The sequence below is a fragment of the Panthera pardus genome, unplaced genomic scaffold (genome assembly GCF_024362965.1).
Source record: "Panthera pardus isolate Hobbes unplaced genomic scaffold, ASM2436296v1 HiC_scaffold_1, whole genome shotgun sequence".
In the NCBI taxonomy this organism is placed as follows: Eukaryota; Metazoa; Chordata; class Mammalia; order Carnivora; family Felidae; genus Panthera; species Panthera pardus.
In genome coordinates, this window is record NW_026526654.1 from 39,802,228 (window position 1) to 39,824,802 (window position 22,575).

Here is a 22,575-nt window from a genome sequence, read left to right on the forward strand (position 1 = left end):
AAAGATGCTAGATAGTTCACATACTCTCTGGAAGGGCTAAAGAAGCAAACTTAGGGATTTTATAGCCAGAAAAAAAATTCCAAAAGCAAACCACAGGACTTGTCAGGTAAAGACATCCTGAAACTCCTGCCAGCCACAGACACCACAGCACATGCAAGCAGCCTCAGTGACCAGACCCTGGATGCTGCCTGGGGAGCTGCTACCACTGCTCCCCTCAGAAACCAAACGTGGTTGTGTATGCTGTCCCCAAACCCAAATGTTGTCCAAATATACTCCGGATGACCCTTGCTTCTTGGTGTCACTAGTTACTGATTCACGGTCTGGAGAGCAGGTGGATCTGATTGGCAGAGCCTAGATCCATGCCTGAACTGGAAGAAGCCTGGAAAGGTGAGTGTTCAAAGGTAGGGGAGGGACAGTAAAGTATCTCACAAACTGAAAGAGCACTTTGAGACTGGAAAAGGGAGTGTGTGACTCCATACAGTTTACGCAGAGTTTTATTCAGAATAACTTACTGATGGGGGATCGGGGCAGGCTATGATCCAGCTGGTGCACAGCTGTTCTCAGCAAAGTCCAGACCTTAGTCTACAGATTTTATACAGCAAGGGGATGGAGGCTGAGGGGAGTGCCCTGTAGTAAGATGAAAGGGTTTGCATGCATCTAACTGACAGCTAACCTTTAATCAGACCTCATGGAGCCACCTGTGCATCAGGAAAGGGAAAGACTATGTTACTCTAACAGACTTGTGGGAGGCCAGAGCTGGCTCTCCTCACCCCAACCTTGGGAGGCATTTCCAAGGTATGTCCAAGGCATTTCTAAGGTATCTCCAAGGGAAAAACATACAACCCCAAGAGAAGTCACTGAGTGATCATGAACAAGATGGAGGGCCGAAGATGGAGTCACTGTCATCAGCACTCCTACAGAGAACTCTGGCAAGGCATCATAAAGGAGAACATTTCCCAAACATGGAATACGGGTTCTGATGTTTGGGTGGACAAAAACAAGATTGATAAATGTCCACCACTCATGCTTTATAAGAAATGGCAGGGGCTAAGGTGACACAATCAGGAGATAATGAGATTAGTGACCATGTTTTATACTATTTTTATTTCCCCACAGAATCACACACACACACACACACACACACTAAATCAACTAATATCCCAGATCTCATAAGTCCAAGTGAGAGATAGCAATGCTTCATCCTATAGCAGTGAATCAAAGAATACATGAGTACAGGGTACATCACACTGACTTTGAAGTGAGTTTCTAGAGGGCCTCTACTGACTGATCAGTGCACAGTCACAGGTGTCTTATTCTGCATTATACTGGGCTCTAAGACTCCACTAAGCATGAAGGATACCAAAGAGATATTGACCACTATAAGCAACTCAAATACAAATTTCCACTGAACCAAATCAATTCAAGGAAAAACAAACGGCAGTATCTGGAAATAATATGATAGTAGCAAAAAGGTAATATATTTCTTGTACAGCCAAAAAAAGAAATCACACCAATAAAATTAATTTGTCAATAAAAATGTAGTGAGAAATATTTTTTAAATACATATAGTTTTTAAAATTTATTTGTAGTACTGAGGAGTAAGTCTTGATAGAGTAACTCCTAAAGTATAAATCTGACCATTTCACTATCTTCCCCAAATTCTTCATGGATTCTCAAAATAGACCCTAGACCTTTGAAATGGAGATTATATATGAATAATAGGTCAATAAAACCTGATTTAAATGTTTAAAAAGTTCCACCTCCACTTACCCAGTGTTTAGAGTTTTTCTACTCTCTGTACCAAATATTAATGATTCTATGATTCGACTAAGGAGAGGAAACATGGGTTCTTATTTCTGTTCCCCCAGGACGGCCCTGGCAAGTCATTTGGCCTTTCTAAGTTCAGTTTCCACATTGCAAAATGAAGAAATTGGACAAGCTCCTTTCCAGCCCTGAAAGATCGTCAGCTCTACTTGGCCAAAGTCTACTTGCCCATGCCCCACTCCCACCTAAAGTAGGCTTTATTTCTATTCGGTTTGATTGATCAAGGCAATCATCCAAAAGAGATAAAACACAAATTGCAAAGTTGCCAATTCTGAGTGACAAAAGCAAAAAATAATCTAGTTGCTCAGAATTTCCATAACGCTTTATTATATTTTCATACAGTGTTTAGCCATTAATCAACACAAGTCATAGTTGCAAACATAAAAGACCCAGAAATGAAGAAAATCATCATTGACAAATTTTACCTTAAAAAATCAAAAGCAGAAAAAGTAACATTTAAAAATTATGGTTATTTAAAAATAACCTGGTTGGCTCAGTTGGCGGTGCCCGACTTTGGCTCAGGTCATGACCTCGTGGTTGATTAGTTCAAGCCCCACATCAGGCTTGCTGCTGTCAGCACACAGCCCACTTCAGATCCTCTGTCTCCCTGTCTCTGCCCCTGCCCCTCCCTTGCACTCTCTCAAAAAATAAAAAAAAAAATGTGGGTGAATGATCCCGTAGGTGACTGAGCAAGGCACATGCATTTCGGTCACAGGTTTGTATAACATAATGCTCAAATCAGAGAAAGATGCCACAACGTGGATTGAGCCCTACTTCTTGGGTCCTCATCTCCTCCCTGTCCTACTCACCCTGGCTCACCTGGAGCTGTGAGGATGGCAGTTATTCTCCCACCTGACACCCAGGGACCACTATTCTGACACTCTCATACATCCCTCCTCATTACAATTAGGAAATTCATTCAACCCTGCCTGAGCATGCGTTGTGCATGCCAATGTTTCACATAATCCCCAAGCAAATGAATAACTGGACTCTTTCTCCCTCATCCCTATCCCGTCTCTGGCCTCTGCTCTCTGCCTTGTTTTGCTCCAGTCCCACTGGCCTCTCTTTCCTCCTCACACACGGTGGATGCCTCTATGTGTTCTCTGCTCCCTCCCCCTTCTCCCCCTAGGACTCCAATTGCACCACTCAAGGGTCAGTCCAGCTCCATCTCTACCTGCGCCCCTAGCCCTACTTCCTCTCATGCCTCAGCTTTCCCCATACGTGGGGCTTTATCTTATGTGTGTGGGACTCCCTCAAGCTTCAACCTGGTATTCTCCGGACAAGTCCCCCTCGCTTCAATCAAATTTCAACCAGATTAGAGGTGATAACATTGAGCAGTGACTGAACCTTAACTTTTGGTAAGGAAGTAACTTAGGGAAGTTCAAAATAAAACTTTATTCAGATAGTAATACATAGTGGGAATGATATCTCCAAAAATTAGTAAGTTTTTCAGTGAAGATATAATGGAATCATACTTGATCTAACAAAGATACTGGGTGCTTAATATGTCCTAGAGATAAAAAGATGTAAAAGATATATATTTGTGTGCTCAAAAAGTATACTCACAATGGCATGGCTGCTGCAATAGAGGCATGGTTTAAGTGGGAGAAAATGGAAAGCGGGGTGCTCTTCTGTCCTAGCTCTATCACGGTACTTACTGGAAGATATTAAAATTGTGTGTTTATGTCCCTGTTTTTCCCTCTAGCTGTAGACTACTGAGGAACCAAACTATGTCTTTGACATCTTTGCTATCTCCAGCACCTAGAAAAATGCTGCACCATGCATATTGTAGTCACTCAGTAAGTGTTGCCTTGAATTATCAGTTCTACCTAGGGCAGGGGGAATATTCATGAGTGTATTTGCAGAGAAGGTAACATCTGAGCTATATCTTAAAGGTGAGTTGGTCTTTTCTATGAAGATAAAGAAATAGAATAACATTTGTAAAGTCATGGGAGATATGAAATAATAAGAGTAATAATAACAGTTAACATATAATATGCCAAGAACTATGCTAAGAACCTAAATGTATTGTCATTTTATTGTTACATCAACAAAATGATGTAGGTACAGTTTTTGCAAATTAGGAAAGTGAGGATGCGGTGGCTAAAAAATATGTCCAAGGTGAGTGGGTGAGTGTTGAACTGGGATATGAATCTCAGGGACCCCCATGATTCTCTGACTCCAAAGGCTGTGAACTAGATAACACTATCTATCTACTCTTTCAGAATTGAGCCAGCTCAAGTATCCCCAGAAATCCAGCACCTAAAATCACTATTTGTCTCACTACCCCTGAGGGTGGACATCAATCCATCTCTTCTCCTCTTGTGACTCTACCATTTTCATGACACAACTGCGTGTCTCGCCTGCTCTGAGTCTAGCTCATCTTTGCTTCTCTCTGTTATTGCTTCTCTATTCCTACTGCTTTCCACTGATCTCCTCTTGCCTCACATTCACGTTCTCCATGAGAGCCCCTCCTTGTGTTAGAGAACCATCTACAATCATCATTTGTTGGTTTGGACTCTGTAGCATCCAACTCCTGTTAACACTCTAAGAATCTCCTCTCTAGGGTATCTCCTACTGTATAGAAATGGGCATGGAACCCACATCCTACACAGTAACCAAGAGCCAGTGCTCTCTCTCCCTGCCCAGCCTGGCTGTGGAGCAAGCATGTCACTCAGCCTAGGCCCGTCACACAAGTATAGGGACAGCTGAAGACCAGCCCAACAAAGGAGCAGGAGTGGAGGCAGCAGGCTGAATACTCTACTCTTCTTGCATAGCTTTTGCTGTGCTCCCCACTGCAGACCACCTTGGTTCCCACCTCTTTTCTAAGCCAGGTCCTCCGAGTCCCTCTAGATATCTGAGCCACAGACATCCTTCCAGTAAATAGTCTGTTAAGGTTAAATTAGCCAGAATCATTTTCTATTGCTTGCAAACAGGAATCCAACCAGGACTCAGACACCATGTAGTTTTGGCTCTCAAATCTGAGCTGTCTTTGGCTAAAGCTCTTACATCTGCTGTCTTTGGCTACAGCTCCTATCCATAATATAATCCCTTGAAGCCAGTGTGTCAAGGCCACATAACTGAAAACATGGCTGCTCTGTCAAAGGAGCCACCTGTGGCCTCTGTGTTCAGGAAGGAGCTGGGAGCTGTCACTTGGACTCTGATGGATCCTAAAGCAATCCTCTGGGAGAGATCACATCAGGTTTACATGCTGAGCAAACTGAGTCAGTGATCAGTGAGAGACTGTAGATGTATGCAAGAAAAGAGACAAGGGTGGAGCAAGGGCTCTGAGGAAACAGGAGTGAGATAGAGGGACCGGTTTTGGAAAATCAGAGGAGTCTCCTTGCCCCTGAGATTGCAAATGTAGGTATGTTTATCGAATGAAAAGTACTTGAAGGACTTCTTGTAAATAGAGTCTACTTCCTCTGTGAGGTAAGAGCGAAGGTCATCTGGTGACCCTGAGTACAGGGAGTTGTGGGGTGGATTGGAAGAGAGGGTTGAAAGCTTGGAAAACTCACAATGAGAACCGGGAGAAGGGACCTACAAGGGACTGACAGAAGGACACTGAGCGGCACTGAAGCAACTCTTTGTATCCATATTCGTTGATAGAAATTACCCACTCCATGGACACTATTTGAACAAAGACCCTGACAAAGGAGAACAACAAGCTTACCCTGAAACTTTTTCAGTGCAAAACCAGGGACTTGGCAAAATCTAACAAATTTCACAAAACAGAAAAACCCTTAACCTAGCTTCTCAATTTTGCAATTTTGCAGCTTTGGGACTTTTCTGAGTGAACCCCCTTGCCGGCGTGGAAGATGGTAATTATTAGACTAAAAAAAAAAGTTTGAAACAGCAGAAATTTTTTCTTAAGGAATCTGGATTCTGTCTTATTCAGTTCTTTTTGAGGTCAAAAAGTTGGTCCATTTTGTATACAAAAAGGAATTTAAAAAATTTAAACAAGAGACTTTAAGGGTCTTTATAGAAATATTAAGTAGTGATAGCCATATTGGCAAATTTATTCAAAGTGGCCATTATTATTATTGGAGAAAAATGTAAGCACCCAAATGATCCCTGCTGAAATTTAGTTAGACAGTAAAAAGCTCATCTCCAAAACCTGAAGGATAACACAGCTTGGGTGTGGTTATGTTTGATGATTCAGCACACTGAATTAAATCTTAAAATGCCCTGCCTGCTGGTTCTGATAAGCTAATGAACTGATACATAAATTGCAGACTGTGTTTTGGATTGCTAGTTAGATTCATGAAATAAAGATGTGCTTCTGACATGTTATAAGAAAATGAACAATCGCTCTGCATCAGTTGGCATGTCCTAAAAGAAGACAGCATCTGGATAAAATTCAACATGTAATTTTAGCCTTTGTCACATTTTGAATAAAAATAGTTGGCTGAAAAACTACCTATTTAAATTATTGAAAGCTGGTGATTACAAATAAGCGTCCTGGCTGATAATTAGAGTGGCAGTAGAAATTATTCTGAGTATGAAGAGCTTGGAAAGGATTCCAGAAGTAGTTTTCCCTTAAATCGAGTGGCACAGACAAAAGCAGTTTGCTCTTCAAAAGCGAGTATTCTTAAACTATTGCATTCATTGATGGAGGCTGCACAGACGTGGGTTAATTTACTTAACATTTCAATGGTTTGGGGTTTTCAAACTGTAGCAAAGATGAAGCAAAATAGAGATTAAAATTCATCATTATTCTCTTGTTTTTTCAAACACAAAAGCATCACATCCTTAAAGGACAATTCCCAGCACACAGGTTTTTATTTGAGACACGATAAAGAAACAAAACGACAAACTCTCTCTTTGAAACCTATGATTCAAAACAGCCACTAGAGGACAGTCAAACCACTGGGATGTTGCAAGGCAAGCCCACAGATCAGTAGCTTCAAAAGAAAAGATTTTAAACGCAGTTGATTGTTTAGAGAGAGACAGAGGCAGAGAGACAGAGAACAAAATACCTTCTTGATTACATTAATGTAACGTTACTGAGAAACAACAGTAAAAATGTGGCACAAGCCTGCCAAGATTTTTACTGGCACACATTTCCATAACAGTGTGATGACAAGCAGTGCCTTCTGCCCCATGCCTTGGGGACAAGAGTTGTAGGATGGTGATTCAGCACATATGATGTAATGAGGTCAATTCTCCAACACACTCTGCTGTCAAACACTGCCTCCAAAACAGCAGAAGATCAAGGATACTTACTACCCAAAACACAAATCGCTGGCATCTGCCTAATGGAACACTCGCAGGTAAGCTACATGGTAGGTCATTCACCGTGTGTGTGTTTTTAATATAAGTGATGTTGTTTTAGATTCCAATGCTGGAATTATTACTTTAAAAAAAAAAAATTCCCATGGCTCTACTTAACCCACGCTATTTGTGGGAGGTGAAGAAGAGATGACTCACAAGATTGCTAAAACCTCGTGAAAATGCAGATAAAATGGTGACAGACACTGAAGCACTCAGCTCTTATTCTTTAAAAATCTTCCCAAAAAGAGAATTGGGATAGGAGTGAGGAAAACACGAAGAAAAGTTAATCCTATACATTATGTAGATTCCCAGACCTTAAAGCTAAAAGGTGTTTTAAGGTCCTTGGCATCTAATATTTTCCATTATTTCCACTCTATAATTTTTCTCTTAGCCATTTTAAAGTAGAAGAATGTGTATACTGTGATGTCACATTCAAGAAGCTTTCCAAATCAGCTACTGCTGAATTACCCATGGAAATGTGGCTATAGATTCAGTCTGCAATTGTCAAAGGGAACTAAAGAATCTTGGAGGCATAAGAGAAATGAATATAGACAGAAGTCAGGGTCAACACATTTTGATTTCCTGAAGCAGAGCTGGGCCAACCAGTATGGGGATTTCCTTGAACATCACCCTGGTTCCTTGGAGGAAAAGGCTCTAGGTACTTTGAGCCGACACAAAGGGAAATAACTACATCCTTGTTCCTTCAGAGTGAGAGACTAATCCTAACTTGTCGACAGTAAAAGGGAGCACGTGTGATACATAGGTCTCAGATACTTAGACCTCCGACCATTTGTCTGAAATATAGCTGTGATTAATTTATGGAACAATTTGGCTTACATTTTTGTAGGTAATACTTATTTTTCATACGAATGCACTGAAAAACAAGTCATTTAGCCTAACATAAGACATCTTATAATGGGTCTTCTGACCACGTTTTATTCAAATCTCCCCTCTAATAATTTATGTGTTCCTGGGTTTGCCTTTCCATCTCATGAACCAGATTCACACAGGGGCAGTAGAATCAGGCATGCCTTAAATATTTGGCTACTTGGGTTCACTGGAGTGATTCTACTTACCACGAGAGACAGGGGAGTTTGAATTAGTGATTTCTAAGATTCCTGAACAGCCTTCATACACTGCAGTGGTTTTGAGCACCAAATTTATATATCTGGCTCCACTGCACACCTAGCCTATAACTAGGTAAATTTCAGGACAGATTGTAAAATAAATTAGGCATATACAAAGGTAAATGGTCGGACCTAAAGTGCCTGCAAGTTCGACATTTTTAAGCCTAGTTCAAATAGGTTCCTCTCTGAAACCTCCCCAGTCTCACCAGGAGAGAGGTGTACCGTACAGTTCCTAACTATATCTTTCAGATAGCCCTGTCTGTCTTATATTATAGTTGCTGTCCATTCCTAAAAAGCAGGGTTGTGTCTCACACATCACTCAATTGTCCAGATTGTCTTGCACATCTGTAATTCAATAAATGTTGACGGGATGAAAGAGACAGCAAGGTAGAAGGTAAAAGAAGAGATAGCAAGGTAGAAGGTAAAAGAGATGCGACTCACCCAACACATCTCCCTGGGCACTTCCCTTTTAAGGCAATAGAATCTTCCATCCAGAGGCAAGGCCCAGGGCTTCCAGAGATGGCTCTCCACTTTGTTCCCAGGTGTCAGTGCTGCCTCAGGCCATGCCTTCCAGACACGGGAGCTGGTTAGCCTCCTTTGTGAAGGATAGTCAACCTTGAGGTTCTTGAACTGCTGGACAAGCTTAACTGATATACCTCAAAAGGATGTATTGACTGGGTAGTGTCTCACATAGCATTTCTCACATTGGAGTTGCTCTGTACAAGAGGGAGGAAAGAATGATTATGTGGAAAGACATTAAGCTCTAGTTTCCTGAATATCAACAGAATTTTCAAAATCAAATCTGCCAGACTGCTAGTGTAGGCCCCTTGTTGCTCTGCTCTGAGCCCTTCCTGTCCCTTCCATCCTCACACCCAGTGATGCCATTTGAATGAGTCACAAAACTCGTATAAAGGTTGACTGTTTGGGGAAGAAGTTGGGCTCTTTGTTCTTTAATCTGGTTTGGAGCTGTTTCTACTTATTCACTCCAGGCTCTGCTCTTCTCCCCAAACCTCCTCCAGGTATTGGTGTTTGTGAAATTGTTTGTTCTTTCATTATTTTTAACATGTCCTCCACCAGAAGCCCATAGTACTCCTGCACCAGGAGCTAATGCTGATAGGCAGAGGGTTAAGCTGCCTATATATATATATAGGTATAACCTATATATATATATATATATATATATATATATATATATATATACACATAGGTATAACCTATATATATATATATATATATATATATATATATATACCTATATATATATATAGGTATAACTAAAAGAAAAGAAAAATAATTAAGCCTGATGCCAAAGCAAATACTGAAATAAAATTCTGCATGTTTATTTTTTTTCACACTTGGGAGAAAAATCTCAAAATTTATCGGGCTCAACTGTTTAACAAAACAGCATTAAAATGTAAAAGTAAGTGTGCGTGTGTTCATGTATTAAGTATGATTTTTCCTCCCCCATCCCTCCTTTCTTTTTCAATTTTTCATTTGTTCATTCATTCTTTCATGATAACACATGTAAGCAGATAAAACAAGGGGGATTTTCTTCTTTTGAAGATATGAAAAATGAGAGAAATGGGAAGGGGTCAAATATCCTGCAAAAATGGCAAAAATGTGACTGAATTGTCTTCAGTGGATACTATAATATTCCTAATTGTTTCGTCATGGAAACATTTAATATATTGGCAGTGTCACAATTCTGGCATATCAACCATGTATGTTTTTAATCTTCAATATAATTTCATACATTTGATTTCATTTCCTTAACTCTGTATGTCAAAATGTAATGGTTTCCCAATAGTAAGACTCTTTGCGAACTTTGTATATACCCTTTATGGTAGCCATATTTTAACTTAATATTTTAGTTAGTCATTTGATTAATAGAAGCAGACACTCCCTCATGGCATCTGTGCCAGCAATGAGTTAGTTGTTCACCAAATGATTTTTCCTTTCTTTCCAAGTACACTTCTTGGTGTCAAGGTATGGCCACTTTTCCAATTGGATGTAGCCTTGTGACTGGTGTTGGTAAATGGGATATGAATAGAATGAACAGTATATGAATAGTCATATACTACTTCCAAGCCTCATATACACTTTCTCTCTTTTTTCCCACTGCACCTATTGAATGGAGAAGTCTAAGGATCAAGAAAAGGCTCTGAATGTGGAGAAAGGGGAACCCTCTTGCACTATTGGTTGGAATGCAAACTGGTGCAGCCACTCAGGAAAATAGTAGGGAGGTTCCTCAGAAAGTTAAAAATAGAACTACCCTACAACCCAGCAATTGCACTACTAGGTATTTACCCAAATGATACAAAAATACAGATTGGAAGGGGTACATGCACCTGGATGTTTATAGCAGCAGCATCAACAATAGCCAAACAATGGAAAGAGCCCAAATGTCCACTGACTGATGAATGGATACAGAAGATATGGTATACATATATATATATATATATATATATATATATATATATATATATATATGGAATATTATATATATGGAATATTATATATATGGAATAATCCATATATATGGAATATTATTCAGCCATCAAAAGGAATGAAACTTTGCCATTTGCAATGATGTAGTTGGAGCTAGAGTGTATCATGTTAAGCAAAATAAGCCAGTCAGAGAAAGACAAATACCATATGATTTCACTCATATGTGGAATTTAAGAAATAAAAACAGATGAACATATGGAAAGGGGGAAAAAGAAAGAGGGAAACAAACCATAAGAGACTTTTAACCATAGAGAACAAACTGAGGGTTGATGGAGGGTCGGTGGGTGGGGCATGGGCTAAATGCATGATGGACAATTAAAGAGGGCACTTGTCATGTTGAGCACTGGGTGCTATATGTAAGTGATGAATCACTAAATTCTACTCCCGAAAACAATATCACACTGTATGTTAACTAACTAGAATTTAAATAAAAAATTTAAAGAAAAAAAAGAAAGAAAAGAAAAGGATCTAAAGCCTACATTGCTATTTGGAGGACACCTGCCCAGTAAAGCCAGCCAGCCAGGCTAAGGTTGTAATATGAGTGACAAATTTTTATTTTGGATTTTCAATCCAAATTCTCAACTTTAAAATTTTGGCATTCTGTGTTGTAACAGTTGGCCTGTCCCCACTAATACACCAGTCTGAGAAAATTGATGAAAGATCTTCATGGATGTGAGCTGGAATGGGAAAATCAAGCTACTGGGAATTGGTGTGAATACAGAGACTTTGTTTTCTCTCTCTCTGTGTCATTCACTCATGAAGCACCAGACTAACAAGATAGCCAAAGCAACGATACTGTGAATATTTAATTCAAAAAACATTTAGTAAGCAAAATTATGTGCCAGAAACCAACACAGTCTTCTTTTAGTTAACCACTAGATGGGAGTGGCAAATGGTTCTTATGAAAAGGGTAGAGAGCCAGAAAACAACACAGCTCAATAAGACAATTAACTACAGGCTTCCGTAGGGAGAAATAAACCAGGCATGAAGAAATGGGGGAGAAAGGGAAGAGGACACCAGAAGAAGGTAGGAAGCAGAGCTTAGAGAGATTCCTTGAAGTACTCCAGAGGATTTTCAGGGGAATCTGAGGTCCTGCCCAGCGATGGGGAGGAAATAGAAACAAGCACCAATCTTGGATCTGATGCCTTCAGCCTTCTATTCACCCTTCCCCATCTTCTCTAATCTTTCCTCATAAATCTTATTTTCTAACCATGTAATTATCATTGCATTCCCTTTTCTCTCTTTTAAAACAGATAGGCTGTTTCTTGGCTTTATATAGGCAATTTCCATTTAGTCTCCTAAACTGTATTCAAGATAAAAGACTAACCAGAAGAAGCACCTCTCCATATTTTCCCAGTCCATGCTCCACAGTTATACCTCATGGCACTCCCAGGTATCTGGTGGGAATCTTGAAGGGACTGCCACACCAATCAAGCAATAGCAATTCCTGCACCCCTTCCTGAAATGGTGAAGCACAGACCACCATGTAGAGCCCTGGATTTCTATGCAATACTTTTGGTAGGATATGAAAAAAAAAAACAAATCCTGCCTTAATTGTTGTGATTCTCTGTAGTTGGCTGCCACTGAGCAAGGTTGAGCAATCTATTTCTCTGAAGGGAACACCCATTTTTCTGGGAAAATTTAGGCACATTCCTTCCTAGAAGAGAAGGGAAAGACTAAGTGGCCTTTGGCAGAATGTTAAGACCTGTCTAAAAAAATGACATTTTACAATGATGACATGGTGTGGCAGGGAAAATCTTGATTTGACATTGCCCATTGTCTCCAAAAGAGTCACAATACTTTTGCACATAAATCATTTTGCCCAAAGATGCTTATTTTGGTAATAGCCTCACTTGTAGACCCAGGTAAATCAGCCTGTTCAAGGCTTCCCAGGGAATACTGTAGGCTTAGAACTGGTGCTTTTGTTCGGGAAATAACTAGATAGAGAGGCTGGAATTGTAATGTTATCCCTTTTGAGTCAAAGGGCCTTGAGCAGGCCAGATAACTCTGCCCTCAGCATCTTTATCTGTGAAATGGCTGTAGGGCACTGGACCTTGACCCCTTCCCCTTAACTCCTGTGATTCTTCTCATTCTCCCCTGGAGGTCAAGGTGGGTTCTCTTTGTGTCCATCCTCACCCTCAGTGGAGAGGGGTCTTGCAGCACAATATTCAGAACTTTCCTGACCTCCCAATCTGAAGAAAATATTCAGTTCTCTACCACATTGCTCTGGTTTATTTTCTCCATAGATTCATCATAAACTGAAATTATCTTTTTTTTAAGCTTATTTCTTTATTTAAGCTTATTTATTTCTTTATTTATTCATTTATTTGAGAGAGAGCAAGAGAGAGCACATGCATGTGGGGGAGGGGCACAGAGAAGCTCTTCACTCCCCATCAAGCCCCACGCAGGGCTGATTTCACAACCCTGAGATCATGATCTGAGCTGAAATTAAGAGTCGGACGCTTAACAGACTGAGACACCCAGGCACCCCTGAAATTATCTTTTTAAAATAATTTGCTGGTTCACTCACTAAGCCTTTGCACTCCCTCATCCATGCACACACATTAGACCATAAACCCCATGTCTGTTTGTTTACCACCATATAGTACAGTACCTAGCACACAACAGTCATTTCATTAAGTGAGTAAGTCCAAGATGCACTATGTGAACTGATCGAGATTAGCTTCTGTTGGACTTTATGGATGCTTCCCAAGAATGGGGGATACAATGCAAAGAGAACTCATCAGTGTAGGTCAAAGTAGTACAATGATATAGTCAGCACTGAAGGAGAGGGCAGAGAATGATGTGGGAATGAGGAGAAGACCAAGGGAAGAAGGAATTCCATGAGCTCCTGCTGAGAACAAAGTTGGCAGTGACTGGAAGACAAGTAAGGGGAGCAGTATAGAAACATCTGCACTTTCCTCTGAACTCCGAGGATATTTCTAGTAGATGTGAGTAACCTGGAGTCATTCGCACTGGACTTCTAGTCATTTAGATTCTAATGACGTGTTTGTTATAACTGTGATATTTTTTCGTAGTGCTGTTGTAAGGCTTAAAGTGGGCTAATGTATGTAACATCACAGTGTGTCTGTATCCTGTATCCAGTGTATCATGGTACCCTGATACAGAGTAAACATTGGCCTCAACTCCTTCAATCCCTTCTTTCCAAGGCATCTTCAGCATTTTTTTCTCTCTCCTCATTAGTGCCCATCAATATTCAGGCATGAGCTCATAGCTCCTATCTTTTGAATAATCCCTTTGCCCTTGCATCTATCTCTATTTGTCTCTGTTTCTCTGTGTCTCCCTCAAAACTAAGCTTCTGGAGAAAAACAAAAACAAAAACAAACAGACAAACAAAAACTCACCCCACCCTATCACCAATTGACCTATCACAATTTGGTTATGGAAACTGCTCTCACAAAAGGCACAACTCACTTGTCAAAAACGAAGAGCCATTCAGATCCCTTCTCTCCTACTTCTTCACAGCATTCAACATTCTTGAGCACTTGCTTCTTAAATTCCATTCTTCTGTATTTTTACATTTTTTTTTTATTTTTTATTTTAGTTGGGGGAGGGACAGAGGGATAGAGAAAGAGAGAGACGGGGGCAGGGGGTGGAATCAAGCAGGCTTCAAGCTCAGCATGGAGCCCGACATGGGGCTCGATCCCGTGACCCTGGGATCATGACCTAAGCCGAAATCAAGAGTTGGATGCCCAACTGACTGAGCCACCCAGGAGCCCTTCGATTTTTTGATGCCACAGTCACCAGGTTCCTCTCCTACCAGTCTGGCCACTCCTTCTCACTCCCCATTGTTGCCTTTTCCTCTTTCACCTGATTTTTAAATGTTGAAATTCCTCAACAAGGCTGAAGGTCAGTTTTTGAACTTCTCTGTCTTCATTCTTTATGTATCCTCATCTGTTCCTATGCTTTAAATCTATCTGTATTACAACTCTCAAATTAATGGCCTCCAGATTTATATCTCAGCTCCACATCTATGTATCCAAATGTCTACTTGACATGTCCACTTGGATATCATACAGACATCACAAACTTAACGTGTCTAAAACATAACTCTTGCTCTCCCCTCACCCCGGCCCCAACCAACACACTCCTATTCCAATCTTCTTCTTCTTGGCAAATGACACCTCCATTCATCCAGAAAATAGCAAGCCTCTCCCTCAACTGCTGTGGCCAATCCATTACTAAGTCCTGCCAGTCTTCTCTCTAGATTACCTTTTGATTCCATCTCTTTCTTTCCATCTCCATTTCCTTCACTCTGTTCTTTCCTTCTTTTCATCTCTCACCTGAAATGTTTTTTTCTTCCAATTTGCACAATTCCAATTCATTCTTAGAATTCGTATTATATCCTAGAATAATTTAAAAATTAAATTTGATTATATCACTCCTCAGCAAATAGAAATACATTTGTCTTTTCCATGGCCCATTCAGAATAATCTAGCCTCTGCTGCTTCTAAATCTTCATCTCATCTTAGTTTCTTATCCCTTGCCATGCCCTAGGCATATGGTCTTTTCCTACCCTTCCTGTTTGCCAAGATTTTTCCTACCCCTGTACCTATGCACAACCTGTTTCCTCTAGATGGGCTATTTTCCCCATCCCCTTCACCTGCTACTCCTTGTAACTCTTCAGGTTTTCATTCAAATACTCCCTGATCCACCAACCTAAATTAGACCCTCCCCCATTTTTTCCTGAACTCTGTTCTTTTCTTTCATACCATCTAACACAATTTGTAATTATATACCTGTACATGTGATTATCTATAATATATATCTATAATTATATAAAGCACATATTTAATATGTACATGATATGTTGTATACAATAATATATAATATATATATCTGATATATATAAATATATATATAACATGCAGATACACAGATAGATAGACAAAGATATGTCTATAATTATATAGCTGTGCATGTGATTGTTTCCCCAACTAGACAGCAGGGATTATACATGTTTTCCTTGCTATTGTATATCCCACCCCAGCGCAGTGCCTGTCACAGTATGCATACAATAAATATTTGTTTCATGAAAGAATATCATTACTTAGTAGTAGTAACACAAATATTTATATAGTATAGACCTAAATCCCTTTTCTGAGTCCCTTATAGTCAGAGGTGTTTGGGAATTCAGAAATGCTCTGATTTTTGTGCACATATCACATTATGGAACACTCCTGGCAGGCTCTAGGGCAGCATGTGTAGTCAAACATTAATATTTCCACCGTTCAACGTACAAATATTTATAATAAGTAGAACTAGTTAAAACTCTAGCTACATCAGGTCATCTCCAATAATATCATCAATGAAGTTGTAAAAACAAAGTCTGAGTTTTCAGAAGAGTTTGGATTTGGGGAATTGTCCATGAAAGACTGAGGAACTATCTTTGCCATGATATCTGGGTTTCATAGGAAGTGCCCACAGAAGAGCTCACTTTCACCATGTGAAAAAGCACTTGACATTTACTCAGACTGACCCAAAATAAATTCAAACTGTTCATGAGGAAATAACTGATTCCAAATGGACTCCAATCACACAGACTTTCCACCATGAAATTCATTGTCACTGACATAACCATCTCCTGGGAGCACTTGAAACTCTACATTTTGCAATAGATTTGGGAGAAAAAGATAATTATAAGGAATCTTGTCCAAAGCCAGGGTCACTGCTGCCCAAGATGCATTTAACGATAAAAGTTCTGCCTCACCTGTCCTTGCCCCTGCTGCCACTCATGACTTAACAGGACTTCTCTGCTAAAAACTTTCCTGAAACTTCCAAGTGTGTTTGTGCTTACATTACAAATGCTTTCACCTTTAAATTCAGTACAAAATTACAGGTTATTGGTTATTCTTTGTAAAGGTTATTTTACTCTAAATTAGTTTGTCTATAAAAGAATTAAGAATTTATGAAAGGCGCGCCTGGGTGGCTCAGTTGATTAAGCGTCTGACTTTGGCTCAGATCATCATCTCACAAGCCCCACATCAAGGCTCCATGCTGAAAGTGTGGAGCCTGCTTGGGATTCTCTCATTCTTTTGCTCTCTGCCCCTTCCCCACTTGCACTTTCTCTCACTCTCAAAAAATAAACTCTAAAAAAAATTAAAAAAAGAATTTATGAAAAATTTCTATCAAAACTTAATAACAAACTCAACATTAAAAAGGTCTTATTTAGGGGGGCACCTGCATGGCTCAGTCAGTTAAGTGTCCAGCTTCAGCTCAGGTCATGATCTCATGGTTTGTGAGTTTAAGCCCCACGAGTTCAAGCCCTGTGAGTTCAAGCCCCACATCAGGCTCTGTGCAGATAGCTCAGAGCCTGGAGCCTGCTTCAGATTCTGTGTCTCATTTTCTCTCTGCCCCTCCCCCCAGTTGTGCTCTGTCTCTCAAAAATAAATAAATGTTAAAAAAAAAACCTTTTTTTTTTTTTAAAAAAAAAGGTCCTGGGGCGCCTGGGTGGCGCAGTCAGTTAAGCGTCTGACTTCAGCCAGGTCACGATCTCGCTGTCCGTGAGTTTGAGCCCCGCGTCAGGCTCTGGGCTGATGGCTCGGAGCCCGGAGCCTGTTTCCGATTCTGTGTCTCCCTCTCTCTCTGCCCCTCCCCCGTTCATGCTCTGTCTCTCTCTGTCCCAAAAATAAATAAAAAACGTTGAAAAAAATTAAAAAAAAAAAAAAAAGGTCCTATTTAAGGTGCTTATATTTGGTCAAAAATATGTCTAGGTGCTTGGTGTCCTCTTTTATCTTTCACCACCAGCCTAGGGTGGGGGTAAGTCCTATTCTAAAACAAATATCATGCAAGTTTTTAGATGAGAAATTGAATTTTAAAACACTTTATAGAGGGGCGCCTGGGTGGCTTGGTCGGTTGGGCGGCCGACATCGGCTCAGGTCATGATCTCGCGGTCTGTGAGTTCGAGCCCCGCGTCGGGCTCTGGGCTGACAGCTCAGAGCCTGGAGCCTGTTTCAGATTCTGTGTCTCCCTCTCTCTCTGACCCTCCCCTGTTCATGCTCTGTCTCTCTCTGTCTCAAAAATAAATAATGTTAAAAAAAATTAAAAAAAAACACTTTATAGATTATTATAACTTTACTTTTAAAAAATGGAAAAATCATTCTCACTTTTGTACTATTGGCGTGAAACTTTGACAAATAAAGGTATTCATGAGAGTTATTATAACAAAATAGAAAAATAAACAACTTTTCAGGCATTATTAGCTTACTTTAAGCACCATAAAAAGGTAAAAGAACATTAAGATTTGGTCAAATATTCATAGGGGAACAAGAAGCATATCATCAATAACTGGGGTTCCCAGTTAAAATAAGAAAATATTTTATAAGCATCTTTTACTTGATGCCAAAATGTCCATTTTAAAATGTGTTCACTAAGTAGACATGGTAATATCACATCTTTTATATAAACTGTCATATGTATAATTTTGCAAAAGGCAACTTTCCAATATGGTAGCATTATTTTTCTTCATTTACTGTCCATATTTGTAGTTGTAAAACACATGGAAGATGCAACTTAAATATAATTCTAATTTTATCTGAATTCAGAGCCACAAAGATTGTCTCAGAGCTGATGGCTACCAAAAGAGACATCCTAAAATGAGTCAAAAAGCCATTGGCGACATTTTATTCACGCTTAAAGCAGCAGAGACACAGAATTTTGGAGAAATAGGACTTACGCCCCTCTTAAATTAGGACAAGGGGTAAAAATGAAAATGCAGTTGAAGTCATTTAAAAAATTCTTTTTCTTAAACAATTTTTTGACTGGGATAAAAGAGACATAACATAACATTTCTACTTTAACCACGTTTAAGTTTACAGTGCTATAGCTTCAGGATGTTCACATTGTTGTGTAACCCTCACCACCGTCCATCTGCAGAACTTGTTCATCTTCCTAAATTGACACTCTGTACTCATTAAACACCAGCTCCCCAATCGCCACTCCTCCAGCCCTTGACAACCACCATTCTACTTTCTGTCTCTATGAATCGGACTATCCCAGGTACTTTGCCTAAGTGAAATCATACAACGTCTGTCCTTTTGTGACTGGCTTATTTCACTTAGCATAATGTCCTCAAGGTTCACCCATGTTGTAGCATGTGTCACAGTTTCTTTCTTTTTTAAGGCTGAATAATATTCCACGTTTGTATAGATCACATTTGTTCCTTCATTCATCTGTTGATGGACATTTGCGTTACTTCTGCCTTTTGGCCATTGTGAATTATGCCACCTAAGCTCTTTTTTTAAAACACATAAAATATGGGCTAGAAAAATTTCCCAACAAGATAAAACCGACACTCTTTCTTTAAGAGAAGTCCATTTAGTCAGGGAAGAAACTCCACTTTTTTCAGTGATACTACAATTACCTTTCAAAAGTTAAGCATTGTTTCAGTAGATGAAAAGTAAACGGTCCTCTTAACTACCTTCCCTCCAAATCACGAAGCTCAGTTTTAGAGCTTATGTAATACACAGATTGTAAGAAAACACTCTCCTGTTGTTATCAGATTTGTGCCATTGAAAAGTGGCAATCATTGGCCAAATTCACTAAGTTAGTAACAAGAACAGAGAATAAATCCTCATCTCTTAATTTTCCAAGGAGTTAAATGTATAACTCTGTGAATACATGTAAGCTTCAGAATCACAACAGTCCAACTACTAGGTAGATTCTAGGATGAATTTAGGTCTATCTTAACCACCACATAAGGAGGTTTATCATGAAGACTTCACCTTATGGTCTATTATAATGAAGTTTTGAAAGACAAACTCCCCAAAATTTCTCATAAAAGGTATAATATGGAAGACACCTTACAGATTATCTTGGGCAATCCCTCATTTTACATCAGGCCAAGAAACAGTACTTTCCTATCCTTGCCAGTTGCTTTAAATCATTTTAGGAATAAAGAGAGACGAATTAGTAACATGCTGTGTGTTATGAATGTCTTCCTTTTGTGTCTAAAAGTAAGATTCTAGCATAATTTGATGGAGTTTTTAAGGCAGCATACTAGTGTTTTAATTTCATATTTTCAGGCTGCAGAGCCGGAGTACCATGAATTTGTGTTTCCTTGAAAGAATCCAAACCTTTCATCTCAGAGACTGCTATTAAAGTGGATGTGTTTATCAAAGGCCAGATCTGTTGATAGCTCTCCTGACTGAATGCTTCTTGGAGATGAACTTTTCAAATGGGAGGATCATCACACAGCTCAGTAATACATACAATTACCTTCCCACAAATCTAGCGCTGTTTCTTAGATGAAAATTATACTGCCTTTCTCACATTCGCCTTTCCTCCTAATCACTGTCTTAAGGTTGCCACTCAATGCGATTTCATCGTGAAGGAATAGAGGAATAACTTTGGGGTTTCATATTAAAAAGAAATCATAATAAAAACTCCACTGTTGCTACTAAATTTGTGCCACTCAAAGGTGACAGCCTTGTCATCTGTTTAAAAATTTTGTGCTCAGTCTCTCCAACAATGTCACATAAAAAGTCAGCTACAGGGAAAAAAATTCATTTCCCTTTTTGTCGAATAAAGGATTCAATCATTGCAGTGAAAGCTGAACAGCGATTTCTTGCTTTAAAGGGGAGAAAGTTCTCTCTTTACAATTCTAAACTTAAAAAACCAATAAATTGGGAAAATTATTATCTATAATTGCAAACAAGTTCTTTTTTTTCATACATGGTTTCATTGAGCCTATACATTACCTTCGGGATCTTGCATGAGTTCATTTCATTGACAGAACATAAATTGTGCCCAGAAAGCCAAAAGCAGAGGCATCTCAAAAACAGGGTTCTCAGAGCTTCCAGTCCTGCAACACAGGGGAGAGCATAAAGAGTGAAAATAAATGCTGCTGATACATAGATAGACACATAGATACATAGATAGATAGGGAGAAATCAGCACTTATTTTCACATTTTTTGTTGTTTTCTTTTCCTTTTTTTCTATTTTTGAATTTTTTATTTGCGTATAGTTGACACAGTGTCACGTTAGTTTCAGATGTACAGCACAGCGATTCAACTTCTCTAGATGTTATGCCATGCTCACCGCAAGTGTAGGTACCACTTCTACCCATACAATGCTATTACAATACCATTGACTGTATTCTCTGTGCTGTGTCTTTTATTCCCATGACATATTTATTCCATAACTGGAGGCCCACTTGTTTGCACCCATTTTGCCCATTTCCCCTATCCTCCTCCCCTGAGAAAGACAAATATCATATGACTTCACTCAGGTGGAATCTAAAAAACAAAACACATATTTATAGCAGCGCTATCAACAATAGCCAGGTTATGGAAAGAGCCCAAATGTCTATCGACTGATGAATGGATAAAGAAGATGTGATATTTTGATATATATATATATATATATATATATATATATATATATATATGTAAACCAACACTCCTCAAGCAACCCTCAGTTTGTTCTCTGTATTTAAGAGTCTCTTATGGTTTGCTACCCTCTCTGTTTTTATTTTTGTTTCCCTTATTTGTGTGTGTGTGTGTATGTGTGTGTGTGTGTATATATATATATTACTTGGTGATCAAAAAGAATGAAATCTTGCTGTTTGCAGCAACATGGCTGGAACTAGAGTGTATTATGTTAAGTGAAATTAGTCAGTCAGACAAAGACAAATACCATATGACTTCAATCATATGTGGAATTTAAGAAACAAAACAGATGAACATAGGGGAAGGGAAACAAAACTAAGAGAAAACAGAGAAGGAGGCAAACCATAAGAGACTCTTAAAGGTAGAGAACAAATGGAGGGTTGCTGGAGGGGTGTTGGTGGGGGATGGGCATTAAGGAGGGCACTTGCTGAGATGAGCACTGGGTGTTATATGTAAATTCTACTTCTGAAACCATTGTTACACTATATGTTAACTAACTCGGACTTAAATTAAAAAATTTAAAAAATAAAAATAAAATTTAAAAACAAAAGGCAATAACAAAGATAAAAATTAAAAACACATTAATAAAATAAAAGCAGAATCAGATCCTATAAATGCAAAGAACAAACTTATGGCTGCCCATTTCCACATTGTTTCATGCTCTCCCCTGCATATATGGAGAGAGAGAGAACCATATATAGAACACATTCGTGTAAGACACATACACGCATCTGCCAGGTTGGTATACACAGACACACTTCCCGCTTATCAACTGTGCTTGCTAGAGGCCACACCATTCCATGCTTCCTGCATGGAATCATCTCTATGCTCTTCCATGGAGATGGTTATAACACTGCTTCATGAAAGGTCACTCCTTACTTTCCTCGTGCACCCTCTTCTTAATGTTGTCACAGTTATCCAACAATGCATAGTTTAAACAAACAAAAAATAAATAAATAAACAAGCCAGTGAGGCCTGGCAATCCCATTTCCCATTTATGAATTAGATGAAGAAGGCTTTCTTCCTAAGAGTTGGTCTAGAGCAGCCAGCTGGCTTGCATTTTAAAAGGCAGTTTCAGCATGTGCTCTTGTGTTAGCATCTAAGCAGTTTCTTATTTGGCAACATTTCTTGAATATCCACACTAAAGGGAAACAAAGGAAAACCTCAGACATTTCCCTGGATGAACATACATCCTAGTTAGTTTCCTGAGCATTTATTGAGCAGCAGAAACTTTACATATGTGTGTGAACATTACTAAAATAAATCTGCAAGGTAAATATGAAAGGGTGGACCTACGCCAGCTGACTCCATCTTGTTCTCTGTCCTCCACCTTGACCACTCCTCCTCCCCTTGAGTAACTTCCCGATCAAAACGCAACCGGTGACCTGCCTAACAGGACTCAGACCCTTCCCCAGCCAATCGGCTGAGGCCA

General features: G+C 39.4%; 1 protein-coding gene across 4 annotated transcripts in view; it reads right to left on the bottom strand.

Moving 5' to 3' along the window:
• SCEL (sciellin) overlaps positions 1–22,575 on the bottom strand; it is a 321,637-nt gene that overhangs the window by 154,958 nt on the left and 144,104 nt on the right. For all 4 annotated transcript variants that reach the window (XM_019444130.2, XM_019444129.2, XM_019444126.2 and 1 more), the window contains 2 exons: positions 20,453–20,556; positions 8,667–8,941 (listed from right to left, as the gene is read on the bottom strand). The gene's annotated coding sequence lies outside the window, so the exon portion shown is untranslated. The remainder of the gene's footprint in view (positions 1–8,666; positions 8,942–20,452; positions 20,557–22,575) is intronic.